This window comes from Paroedura picta, chromosome 14 (assembly GCF_049243985.1).
Source record: "Paroedura picta isolate Pp20150507F chromosome 14, Ppicta_v3.0, whole genome shotgun sequence".
Lineage (NCBI taxonomy): Eukaryota > Metazoa > Chordata > Lepidosauria > Squamata > Gekkonidae > Paroedura > Paroedura picta.
The window spans coordinates 39,791,191-39,804,346 of NC_135382.1; the positions used below are offsets into that span (position 1 = coordinate 39,791,191).

The window sequence follows — 13,156 nt, forward strand, 5'->3', positions numbered from 1 at the left end:
ACTCCCTCAGTGTTGGAATGCAAGGGTGGGTGTCCAGAAAGGCCAACGCAGAGAGGCTGAACAAAACACAATGCTAGTCCAGGGGCACCTTTAAGACCAACAAAGATTTATTCAAGGTGGGAGCTTAGTCTGAGGAAGAGGGCTTGCTTGCACTCGAAAGCTCACGCCTTGAATAAATCTTGGTTGGTCCTAAAGGTGCCTGACTGGACTTTGATTTTGTTTTGTCGTGCTGCTTCAGACCAACACGGTGACCCCCTTGAATTGATCAGAAAGTTTTGCTGCCTTGAACTGGCCCCGCCTTGACTCAGGAGGGACTTGAGTTAGGAAGCAAACTGGAGTCTGAGGCAGGAGACCGGTCAAGTGAGGATTGGCGGAGAGAGCTGAGAAGGACATTTGGTCCTTGACAGGCCGTATTGGCTGGCTGAGGACATTCGTGGCCAAACTTTGAGTTTGGCACCATCTGATTCTGTTCTTCCTCCCTTCCACTTTTCTAGCTCACCCTGCTTGCTCCTTTTTTTGTGTGTGGAAGGGTTATAAAACGTTCCTCTTCTTCAGCGGGCTGATGTTGGTTGATTGCTTTCTGGCAGGTCTGAAAATTCATCTGCGATTTCCTTTTTTTAAAAAACAGTCCTCATTCTCTCTCCATTCCTGTTCCATCTCTCATGCAAAGCCAAGCATGTTCCATGCAGTCGTTGGCCCAGCCTGGCTTTGGAGTCATGCTTCACTGCGCAAACAGAATTTCATGACAGCATCTTGCTTGGCTCCCTTGCAAACCAGCCAGCCCTCATGCGACCGGCATGTGTGAGCAAGCAGTGCCAGCGCAGCGAGCACCCATCTCTGGAGATGCATGTGAGTTTTGACACGGACCTTACCGAAAGGAAGGTGACAGACTTACCCGCTGCCACAGGTCTCTTCTTGGCCTGAAGCTCGGAATCAGAGGAGCCCTGGATGGAACCTTGCAGTCTGCTGCAAATTTTTCAAATAATGCGTAGTGAACAACAGAGAAAGCATTCAGAGAAGACTGGGAAATCAGTACAATATGTCCATGAAACTAGTGTCTGTTCAAAAGGTCTGGGAATGTCCCCTCCCTACCCAGAAACAAACACATACGGAGCAGATGTGCAGCCCTCCATCAAACCCATGCGCACATGATTCATGGTCCTAGTTTTAAGCCACGCCCTGCTCCCATATCCCTGAAGCTTAGCAAGAGCACCTTGAGCCACAAGGAAAGATAGGATGCAACTACGGAAGTGAAATGAGGGAAGCCGGGGTGTTTCTCCCTTAGTGTGGAGCAAGCCTGGAACAAGCCTCCTGCAGAATTGTACGCACTGTTTCCTAACTGCTGCAGGTCCCCACAAGTATTCCAGTTCTTGCTGATCCAAGGAAGAGTGGGAACTGGTGGGAACTGCTGTTCTGGGAACCCACAAGGTCAGGCCATCCAGGTGTGAACAGTAAAAGGCAAACACATTGTCTGCCATGCCACTGAAGGTCACTGCTCTTTGTGTCGGAACATGCAAGATCTGTCGTGTGCATGACTGAACGGAATATGAAGACGCTCCTACAGGGGGCATCGAAGGAGATGTGTGCCTCGGCTATTTAGATCTGGAACTTCCTAATATTGCCCATATGATCTCCCCTTCCTCCCTGCTGGCCTGCACAACCGACTGAATGAATGTAGAAGACAGATAGACAGACTATTAAGGACTCTCTCTCTCTCTCGCCCCTGCAAAATTGTTTCTCCTCACAGTAAAGGTCTTTTATTATTTTACGAAGTTTGGTGCTCTGTACTCTTTGCCTATCTAAACTCTGCCTGCACTTTGCTGTACAACAAAATTTGAGTCCTTTAAGACCAGTAAAGATTTATTCAAAGCATGAGCCCTCGAGTGCCTGCCCTCCTCCTCAGACAATGGAACAAGGATCATAAGAGTAAAGAAAAAGTAAATTAGTGGCAGATTAGTAAACTGTGTCATAATATCCAAATTATGCTGTATGATCATTCTTTGCTAAAACAGCCCATCAATCCTTTTGAGTTCAGTTGTAGTTCACAAAAACATTGCAGAAATGAAAAAAAGTCAAGGTTAGTAATGAATGGCAGACGCTTTCCCAGTTGTGAAAAGACATAATTAAAAATTTGCCGCAGATGTTTCTCCATCTGCTCAGTGGGATAACTTCCGTACTGCTCTTCTCCTCAGCCCAGTTAGCTAGAAGAAGACAATAGACCATCTGGTCCATGCTGGTCCACGGAAGGAAGGCCATCTTCAACCTAGCCTTACTGCGAATCACCCTGTGTGATCCAGGCCAAGTTGTTCTGTCAACCCAAAGCAAGAGAGGGATCCTTCTCCTCCTCGTTGGGGATCTCCTCCACTCAGCAGAGCAACAAATCCCTCCTTTCCCAACTGGCGGAGTTGGATGCAGCAAGATGCTCAGACTGGCACAACTTCACGCTTGACAGCGTCTGCCTAATTTGAATGTTTTTATTTCTCCTTTCCCCCCCCCCATTGGATTTCATGATTTAATTAACATTTTTTGTCGTTTGAAAACATGTGCCGATACCCCTCCCGCTTGTTTATCCCAGCTGAAGTTTGTCATGAAGGTTTGGGGCAGGGGTAGTCAAACTGCGGCCCTCCAGATGTCCATGGACTACAATTCCCAGGAGCCCCTGCCAGCGAATGTTGGCAGGGGCACCTGGGAATTGTAGTCCATGGACATCTGGAGGGCCGCAGTTTGACTACCCCTGGTTTGGGGGATTGCAGAGAAGCAGCCAAAGGGGCAGAAGGAGCCAGCGGCTGGCAGAGGAGGGAGACCCCGGTTGACGCTTGACAGCGCCTGGCAGCAGAAAAAGGCCCACCAAGGCCCACTTCATCTTACTCTGCATGTTCTGAGAGAGAGAGAGAGAGAGTGGGGCGGTGGGGGTGTCCTTGTGGTTAGCAGGACTGTTTCCCAGCACTGGAACGATCCCTTCCGATTCACACAAGGCCTTCCCTTCCCATCTGCTGCGCCGTGAGTGACATTGCAGACTCATGGTGTGTGCGGGGCGGGGGGGGGGAGGTGAAGCTTAAGCACTGCTGGGCTCGTGGTGCTAAAGGAGAAGTCGCAGCACAGGAAACAGAAGGTTGAGCATGTGTGCAGACGCTGCCAAAGTGTTCACACTCCCTATTCCCAGCGCTGTGGAATTCGTGGAGGTGGGGTCTGTAATGAAGGGCCCAGAGGAGAGCTTCCCTCACCACATCTCCATGGGGATGAGTTCAGAGCCTCGGAAGAATATGTTCGCACCTCTACCCCGGTGGTCTTGATTTATCCGAAGCCTTTCCTCGGTTGTTATTATTGGTTGCCCTGATAGGCCGCTCTTCTTCCAGAGACTTAACTGTGGCTTCCAGGTGGCCTCACCGCCCAACAATTAACACAGGTAGGGGGTGAAAGGTTTCCCCCCCCCACTCCATTCTTTTTATAGGGCAGGGGGTGCCGGACTCCACACTTCCTGAATTCCGGGTTTACGAGGACAGTTTCTAAAATTAATTCCAGAATTGTAGCATGCAAAGGAGCTTTCAGCTCCTTTGATTCATTTGCATCTCTCCCCCCCCCCCCCCATTCTACGCTTGCAGTGTGATCGTGCGCAGCGTTAACACAAAGTTCCGGCATACAGTTGTATCAAGATTTTTGTTTAATCAAGTGCCTTCCTGATGCTCATATGTGTGCCCGCACATCGATACCTTATGGTGCAAAAAGAGTCCCCATCCCAAGTCTCCAGGTATTTCCCAACCTGGAGCTGGCAACCTCAGGTTGAAGGTACGTGGCTTATTGTCTACGGTTCATTCTCCAGCTGGGCTGGGTAGGCTCTCTGGGCTTAGAGAGCCAACCAACTTAGTGGCCTCACAGCTTCCTGCCGTTCTGGGCACCTCAGGGCACCAAATCCTGCGCTGGATACCAAACTCCGCCCTCGTGGTCATCCTGCAAGCGTGCGGAATATTTGCTCAGGACATGGCTGCATGCTCGAGCGTTTCTCCTCCAAAATACCAGGGCTACACTCAGTCCAGGTGTGGAGCTGTCAGGGTCTCCAGCTCCAAAAGATTTCTTAGGGGCCGAGGAGGCTCTGCAGCCCAAGACAACCGGCTCATGTCCACGATGTGCAGCTGGAAACTTGCATGCGGAGCTCTCACAGAAACCTGCTGAGAAACTGGAAGGGAGGCAGAGAGATCCTCAGTGACGCACTCCGTGAAAAATGTGCACCGGACAGGGAGGAGACCACAGCTACGGACAGCAGAGCCGGCTGCGATCCGGCTTCAAAGGGAAGGGGAAATCTTTGATTATCGAAAATGATTTCAGACTGCGTTTGGGATTATTACATCAGTCTATTGGCTTCTGGCCGCACTGAACTCTTCTAACCAAGCGGGAAAGCTACACACATGAACCAATTGTTACCTTTGGTCACAGGCAATAATCATTAATAAATGTCCTCTTGGTCCATTGATAAGCAATGACTGTTGCACTGCCATGTCAGGGACCATGCTGAAATACCATTTGCTTGACCATTAGGGATCCAAGTCCCCAAGCAGGATCTGGGGATCCCCTGAAGTTTTGGCTCAACACCCGGCTGAAGAGATCAGTCTCCCCGGAGGCAGTGGCTGCTTTGGAGGGGGGGGGGGGCTCCATAGCATTAGACTCCACAGAGGTCCCTCCCAGCCCCAAGCAGCAGCTGGACCGGAACTTCTCCTGGAAGCTTGATGCAGGGGGTTGGACTAGATGACCCCAGAGAGACCCTTCCAACTCTAGGATCCTATGATTCTAATCCTATCACTCCTCCACTGTCACCTGCCACCCCCTTTTGCCTTCACAGAATCAGCTTCTCCATCAGATGGCTCTCCAGCCTCTGTTTAAAAATGTCCAAAGATGGAGAACCCACCACCTCCCGAGGAAGCCTGTTCCACTGAGGAACCGCTCTGACTGTCAGGAACTTTTTTTCGGATGTTTAGACAGAATTTCTTTTGAATTAATTTCATCCCATTTGTTCTGGTCCCTCCTTCCGGGGCAAGAGGCAGCCTTTTAAATACTTGACGATGGTTATCAAATCCCCCTCTCAGTCGTCTCCTCTCCATGGGCACATTGTGAACGCTAGTTCAGAACTTTAATGCACAGTGCTTGCACTCAAAAGCTCACACCCTGAATAAATCTTTGTTGGTCTTAAAGGTGCTCCTGGACTCTGATTTGATTGAGCTTTAAGAAGGGAATGCTGTCCATCGGTAAAGTTGGCGTTACCTATGTTTTACATCTGATGCTTTTCAGAGGTTACATAAATGTCCTGTCAGGGAACTCCTAGAAAGACCAGGAAACAAAGCAGGCTCTGCAAAAGAAATTGAGGCGCTTGGTGGTTTCTGTTCCCCCAAGTTTCCCCAACCTTGGCTTCCTCTCTGCCTTCATGCACAGCTGAGCTTGTGAATCAGTAGTCAGCTGTGTGGGTCTTCTCCTGTGCAGTTCAGGGGGCGTCCAAGAGAGCTGGATTCCCCTGAGGCCCTGCGTATTCCATAGACAGAAGACCTGTAGGTTGGCCAGAAGACCCCACAGCTGTTTTTGCCATCAGGGCTCTGTACTTTTACCACGATACACAGGAGGCCTTGATTAGTTTCCAGGCCAGGGGAAGTGGCTCTTTTTCTCTTTTCATTGGTAACAAGGGGTGTTAATTGGATAAGAGTGTGGGAGGGTTTGTGTTTTTGCTGTAACGTTAATTTGGTGACATTAATGCGCCCCGTGTGGGATGCGGAATGGGTGTGCGTGTGGTGATATTGGCCAAAGCTGAGTTAATTCTAGGCAAGGAGCCCAGTGTCGCAAAAGTGGAAGTGGGTATATATGTGCACACATGCACCAGTCTTTATTGCTTTTAAGACACTCCAGCAATAAAGGACGGGGGGGGGGGCTTTATGACCCCCCCCTTGAGGGCTGAAGATTTACAGCTGGGAAGGGGGGCAAATATGTGATTTGAAAATGCTTCCCCACCAGCCAGGATGGGAGAAATCCGTCTATATCTTGTTCCTGTTTTCACCCCTTTTAAGAAGCAGAGAGTGATTTGGATCAGGTCTAGAGAGGGTTGCCAATTCCGGGTTGGGGGACAGCTGGGGATTTGGGGGGTGGGGGTCTGACCAGGGCAGGGTTTGGGGAGGGTACGGAAGACCGGCAGGGTCTGCCTTCCAAAAGCGGCCAGTTTCTCCAGGGGAACCAACTTCTGCGGTGCAGTCTGGGGATCTTTGGGCGGACACATCAAGGGCCCCCTCTGCTCCAGTGGTGGGGAACCCTCGCAAACATTCCTTTCCATCAAGCTGCCTGTATACATTAGAATCCCCCAAACATGCAGCGCCTTCCCTCTGGCCGCGTTTAATGCCCTCTCCTCTGCCCCTCTCTGAAGGGAGATAGGCGCACATCCCATCCGTACAACGTCTCTGCCCATGTCGGTCTGGAATGGCAGAAGCAACCGAGCGGGTCCTCGTCCGCTGCCGATTTCACCAGGACATTTGGAATCTGTACACTCCCCAAATGTGATCCTTCATGGGCTCCGCCCTCCCCAACCCGAAGCCGACAGCCCTGGCAGTCGTGTCCCGGACACTGGGTGTCAGCCCCACCGCTGCTGCCTGTGCTGGTGCCGATTCGGGATGCAGATGGCCCGGTGGGGGACAGGCGCTCTGGGCCCCCCAGGGATGTGCCTCTGAAGCCGAAGGCACAGCGGTAGGCGGAGGTGGACACGCTCCAGCGGGGGTTTCTCCGTCCCCTCCGTCCCCTGCAGGGCCAGGAATGCAGCTGCGGTCAGTGAGCGGTGGGCATCGGTGGAATTTATTGCAGTTGGAGCCGCTGAGTTCCCTCCGTTCCCTCTTTCCTCACCTCTCTGGAAGTTTGCCTCTTTTGGGAAGCTCACAGCGAGGAAATGGTTAAGCACTCCAGAATTTTGAGCAGCAGAGCCTTAAAGTCAGTAAAAAACAGACCGTCCTGGTAAACTATCAGAAGCATGCTAATGAAGTGAAGTCATCAGCAGACACCACCGCAGCTTCCCCTGCTTCTTCCACCAGCTGAAGTGTTGGGGGGCTTAGAGAAGAAGGGATGCAGGTGGGCTGCGGGCAGCAGGAGGAGCGATGTCCAGGATCTCACCTGCCTCGTGCCTAGAGAGGGAGGCTCACCTTCTTTCCGGAAGCTTGAACTCTGGTGCTTCTTAACCCAGTGACACGTTTCTGCACGCATTCTGCTGAAGACGGACAAGGGGTGACAGAAAAGCCACGGGGCAGCTTGCGTTGGCAAAGGGAATGGAGCTGAGGCATCACTCTCCGCTGCAGCTGCGGGGAAGGTGGAATTGCTTGGGGTAAATCCTGGCTGCGTTCCGTTTGGCTTTCCTGGAAGAGTCACATTTTCGGAAGCAGCTGCTGTCCAGGAGCCGCGCACCTGGGAAGCCTCCCCTGCGAAGGATCGCTGTCAGTCCTGTAGTGCGTCATCACACAAAGGAGGGTTCACCGATGCTGCCTGCTCAGCGTGCCCAAGGGGGGATTGCTTGCGATGCAAAAGCCTTGGAAGGGAAACCCTTTGGTCTGCTTCGGAAGGGAGCGCAGCGAGGAAATGCACTGGGAAGGTAATTAAAAATCTGTTGTTTCTACGTGTGCTGCACGGTGCAGATGGGCAAATTAGTTTGCTGCCTCTTAGGAATAAATGCCAGGAGTAGAATCAGAAGTAAACATCTGTCTAATGAAAACAAACAACCTATCTCTGCTGTGTGCTGAGTGTGTGAAGTAGAAACTGTAAAATCACTTTCTCGGTGGCTCTCTCACTCTCTCTCTTTCAAAATGCCAAAGGCCAGCAATAATATTTTCATTCAAGCTCCGGAGGGCAACGATCTACCCTCCCAAAATGAATGGGGGCCCTGCAGGGCCAGAGGAAAACGCCAGTTTGTTTCAGCTGGGCCTGCAGAGGAGGACTTGGCTGATTGCGACCAGATCCTTTATGCTACCTCCAGCAGCGTGAGGCTTTCAAAGAAAATGAAGCAATGCTTTTCAATTCCTAGATTGCCATACCTGGCTAGAAATCGTCTTTCCCCCTCTTCCGGACGTGCCTTTTCTGGCACTTTACTTTATGCGATAGAAATGAACAACCAAGATTTTAACACACCCCGATTCGTTCAGCATTATCATTGTGGGCTGGCCTGCCACCAAATATTTCACTTCCAACAGGTTGCTTTAACCCTTGGAACACCAAATGTTTTGGAATTACTTAATTCGTATATTTTATGGTTATACAATGATTAGCGCTCTGCGGTGCTTAAAAGAACTCCCTTTTCAAAATCACTCAACTGCCTCTAAACACTGAGTGGATTTCTTATTTCTTTCATGGAGGAAATGATTAATAATATATTTCGATTCAAAATGACAATAGATTATTCAGCAGAAGGCAGTGCTCCTCATGGGGACAAATAGTTTGATGTTATGATAAAAATATTAATAGGTGTTTAAGAAAAATTATTGCAGTAAACAAAACATTCCACTTGAAAAAAGTTTGATTGCATACTGGAGATTTGGGGGGGGGGGGTAAGAAAAGCTATTATTTTATTTTCCTGCACAAATATTTTCTGCTCAACATGCCCCCGTGCTATGCAGTGATTAGAATTTAAGATGTCTTAAAAGTGTATCAGGGTCATGAGTGAATATCCATTTTCTTGTTGACAGGAAAACTTGTAATTAGTAATAGTTAGTAATAAGTTATTATTTAGCTACATGACCTGGCAGGATAAGAAGGGCATTCATTTCAGCCTGAAGTTTACCAAATTAACTAAGCTGGATTCTGTTAACAATTCAATTACTGCCTTTTAATGCTGCAACACTGACAGTTATGTGGCAAGAATTTTGGGGGTTTAAGGTGGACCTCCGGAACAGTTTTGGAGACTCAGAAAACCTTTTTTTTGTTGGAAAGCCAGGAACTGCATCCCATTCAAATGCTGATTGCAATAGGCATTATTGTCTGGGAGGTGTGGTGTAATTATTGTGTTGTTTGCCTCCGTCTGTTGGTGAACAAGGGGTGGAATCTAGCAGGAAATGTTGTTGCGTCCTGCTGAAATCTACTTACGGGCAATCCCTAAATTTCTGCCTGGCTTGTGCAAGAGAAACTCCACACGCTTCCTACATTCCTCCAAGGCTCCCGACTTTGTTGCAGGGTTAAAAAGTGAACGGTGTGACGCTATTTTTAGCAACAAGGCTGTAGGGCGAAGCTGGTCAACGGCAGAAAGTTGAGACGGAGATTCTCTGCCCTCAAAGCAGAAGGAAGTCTGACCAGCACAGACCACAGAAGGAATCTTTTCAGATGTGTCAATTCAGCCTGCAAAGCCGAAATGTCAACTGGAAGAACGAAAATTCACCTGTAGAATCCAGAAGGGTAATTGATGGAGTTGAGGTTGCAGACTTTTTGGACAAGGAAAGGTTGACTTGGAATTTCCTGCTTACGGCCAAGACTGGACCAGGGAGGTCTGTTCTAGCTCTGAGCAGCTAATATTTTGTGATTTTAAAATGTCACATGGATTGGTGGGCTTTCCTCACAAATGACCACATTGCTAAGTGGGCAATTTCCTTTCTGCATTTCTTCAAATACTGTGCAAGCGCTGTCAGACGTGGACTGGGGAGATACCCTGATTTAAGCAGTTCAGGTGCATGCGTATGCGTGGTGCTCCACTGTATCCCTGGAGCTGCATACTCGGAAAAAGCTCCCTCTTCACGCTTCTCCGTCTGCCTAGCACAGATTCCCCTCCCTCCACACTGTGTTGCGTGGAGCATTCATTTGCACAGAAGGGGGCAAACTCCTTCCATCCAGAACTTCAGCCGTGCATCCGAGACTCAGGAAAAGATTAAATATATTGCTGTGCTTCCACAACAGCTAGGTTTTACAGATCTTGCGCAATTAGGTTTTCTGGTTGTTGAGCATGTGGAACTTCATTCTGATTTTCATTGATAGTTTCATCCGTTGTCTTCATTTTATGTTTGATAAATGAATTCGAGCATAAAGGGGGAAATCAGGGTTTCGTATGTAAACAGAACAGCATAGCAGCTCAAAAAACAACCAGCCGTATTCATGGTATAGCTCCAGATGCTGAGTGCAGGAATGGTTAAGGAAATGAGAGGATAAGTCCCTCAAGCTCCCTCGATAGCCTGTGGCAGGCTGCTTTTCTCGCTGCCTCAGTGTACAGACTGCAAAAGAGAGGTCATCATTCTGACCTGCTGCCTCAGCCTAGCTTAAGGATAGCTGACCCATTCATGCAGAGCTCTCTGCGTACTCGCCATCCACCATCTCCCTGCTGAGTATATCTGACTTGCGTCTTGGAATCACCTCTTGCAGCCTGCTTCTGGTCTTTACCTGGGGAACTCCATGACCTGGACAAGTTTCAGGCAGTCTCAGGTGGGTGGAGGGTGGAGCAGATAGATTGATCTCACCTGTGGGATTTTCCACTTCGTCCTGTCAGTTCCACTGACAGCTCCTGCCTGGCATGAGCCAGAGCCGTCCTTCTCCCGAGTGTGTGGCTGGCCACACTGTGGCATTCCAGGTGCCCATGGACGACGGTTCCTGGCACGCTTCAGCCCCTGCCCTAGAAACTCCTGCGTTGTGAAAGGCGCTCCCTGAGGAGCCTGGGGCAGAAACTGTTTCTAGAACAGGGGTAGTCAAACTGCGGCCCTCCAGAGGTCCATGGGCTACAATTCCCAGGAGCCCCTGCCAGCGAATGCTGGCAGGGGCTCCTGGGAATTGTAGTCCATGGACCTCTGGAGGGCCGCAGCTTGACTACCCCTGGTCTAGAACGTCTGGGAGATGCCATCAGGCTGTTTTATTGGCCAGGACTTTTAATGGGGTGTGTGTTAACAGGGTTATTTCCATTTTAAATGTTTACTATTTTAAACTATCTAGATTACTTACCGTTCATTTTAGAGCTGTAAGTCACCTTGAGCCCAAGAGGAAAGGGGCTATAAATTGAGTTGCAGGAGGGGACAGGGGTAGGTGGGGTGGGGTGGGGTGGGGTGTGTGGGTATTGTTGGAGTTGTATTTTAAATCGATGTGCCAGGACCCGGCTGGCCTGGGAGTGGTGGTCATTAATTACCATCCAGAACAAACTTTGCCAGGAAAGATTCAAATGGGTCGCCGTGTTGGTCTGAAGTAGCACAATAAAATCAGAGTCCAGTCAGGCACCTTTAAGACCGACAAAGATTTATTCAAGGCGTGAGCTTTCGAGTGACAAAGGGTGCTTGCCCTCGAAAGCTAACGCCCTGAATAAATCTTTGTTGGTCTTAAAGGTGCCTGACTGGACTCTGATTTTATTTTGCCAGGAAATTACATTTTCCTCTGGTGGACGGCTGGTTCCTTCTCTCTCTTTCCTGAACAGGGACCCGCCTGGCTCTGAATGTCGGCCTGTGTCTTCCTGGCATGTGGAGTGCCCTCTGGGGGTGGAATCGACCACAGATTCCAAGCTGCATACTTTGAAATCCCCTCGCGATGCCTCTTTGCCTAGCTTGGCTGTGGGGCTGGCAGAGGAGAGAGGAGGCTGAAGGCTGGTGCCCCTCCTCTAAGCAACAGTTACCAACAACCCTCAGCAAATAGTGTGTGATTGTGAGAACAGAGGAATGCGTCTTGCTTTCCAGCATCTCTTCTCCCTGAGCCAGTGCTGGATCTCTGTGTTTTTGCTGGAGAGGAGGGATCCAAGCAGCAGATCTACACGTCCTTCCAGACCAGGAACTTCTAGTGCAGCGGTTCTCAACCTGGGGGTCGGGACCCCTTTGGGGGTCGAATGACCCTTAAAATGAATCATTTTAAGTAATTGTGTGTGGGGGGGATCATTTGAGCATGGAATTGGGGTCACTGAGGGTCCCCAAATGAATTGATAAGAGGGTGGGTGTAGGGTTGCAGCAGGGCAAGCAGCTTGGCCGGGAGGGGAGGGGTTTGCCATCCACACAACGACCTTGCGGGGTAGATCGAGATAAAGCGTTCGTCTGTCTGGAGCAGTGGAAAAGAGCAAGATTGGCATGGTGGGATAAGAGGCAGAACTGAACTGAGAAACCCCGGGGAAAAAACCAATTCATATACAATCATGAACAATGGATCTTCATACCGTTGCCCAGTTTCAGTTTACTTTCTGTGAAAGAACACTGGCATAATCTTATGGTTGGGGGTGACCACAACAGGAGGAACTGTCTTAAAGGGTCGTGGCATTAGGAAGGCTGAGAATCACTGTTCTAGTGCTACGTAACCCCTGGGATAGTTTTGGATTGATTCCCCCATGGATAAGGCCATGCCCAGAAGGAATATGGGGCACACAGTAGGAGCCATTCTTGGGAAACTTGTGAGTCACGGAATCATTTTAAGTAATTGTGTGTGGGGGGGGGATCATTTGGGCATGGAATTGGGGTCACGGAGGGTCCCCAAATGAACTGATAGGAGGGTGGGTGTAGGGGCAGCCTCACTTTCTGTTTTGTAACAACTCCTGCAGGTTGAAAAATTGCATGAGGCCTCCCAGGTTGGACGCAGATGGGGATCTGCCATCAGGCCCACTGAGAGGGGATTCAAGCCCTAACTGCAAACAGGAAGGGGAGCATGTGGTCGGCTGAGATCAAGCGGGGAGTAATTGCATCATGCGTGTTGCTGGAAGAGGTTCTGAGCTCCATGATGGATGGAGAATAGGCAGCTTGGGGGTAGACTTAATCCTGCAAGCGAGACGGAACGCAGGCTCCAGGTCTTGGGTGGGAGAAAGGCAGCTGTAGGATGTCACGTTTCCATATTTTGATCTCATGCTTCTTGGAGCAATTGTGAGAGGGGAAAAGGACTGTGCCTTCTGCTTCCAATCTGTGTTCTGAAAGCCCATGGGGCCCCTTTGTGGGCCTGAGAAGTCCTTGGGATTCTCCCAAATCAGCCAAAAACCCTTCTTGGGTTGGAGAATGCTGGTTTTGTTCAGTCCCCACGCCAGCTGGAACACACGGAATGAAGCTCTTGCCAAATGGTGCTTCTGTGCATGTTCAGAGTATATTCCTTCGTCACTGAATATCCGCCCCAACCAGCCTCCACGTAGCTCGATCTAGGGCAGGGGTCCCCACCAGCACCTTTCCTAGTCGCTATCAAACTTTTTAAAAAAGTGGGCAGGGTTTTTGGCCCAAAAGGCTTCTGACTGGCC

At 49.9% G+C, this 13,156-nt stretch overlaps 1 protein-coding gene across 3 annotated transcripts in view; it reads left to right on the forward strand.

The window, feature by feature from the left end:
• ZNF469 (zinc finger protein 469) overlaps nucleotides 1-13,156 on the forward strand; it is a 124,214-nt gene that overhangs the window by 41,008 nt on the left and 70,050 nt on the right. Inside the window, exon 1 of one of the 3 annotated variants that reach the window (XM_077309911.1) lies at nucleotides 6,284-7,600. The exons of the other annotated variants lie outside the window; for them this stretch is intronic. The gene's annotated coding sequence lies outside the window, so the exon portion shown is untranslated. Of the gene's footprint in view, nucleotides 1-6,283; nucleotides 7,601-13,156 lie in introns of those variants that run through there. 3 annotated transcript variants of the gene reach the window in all.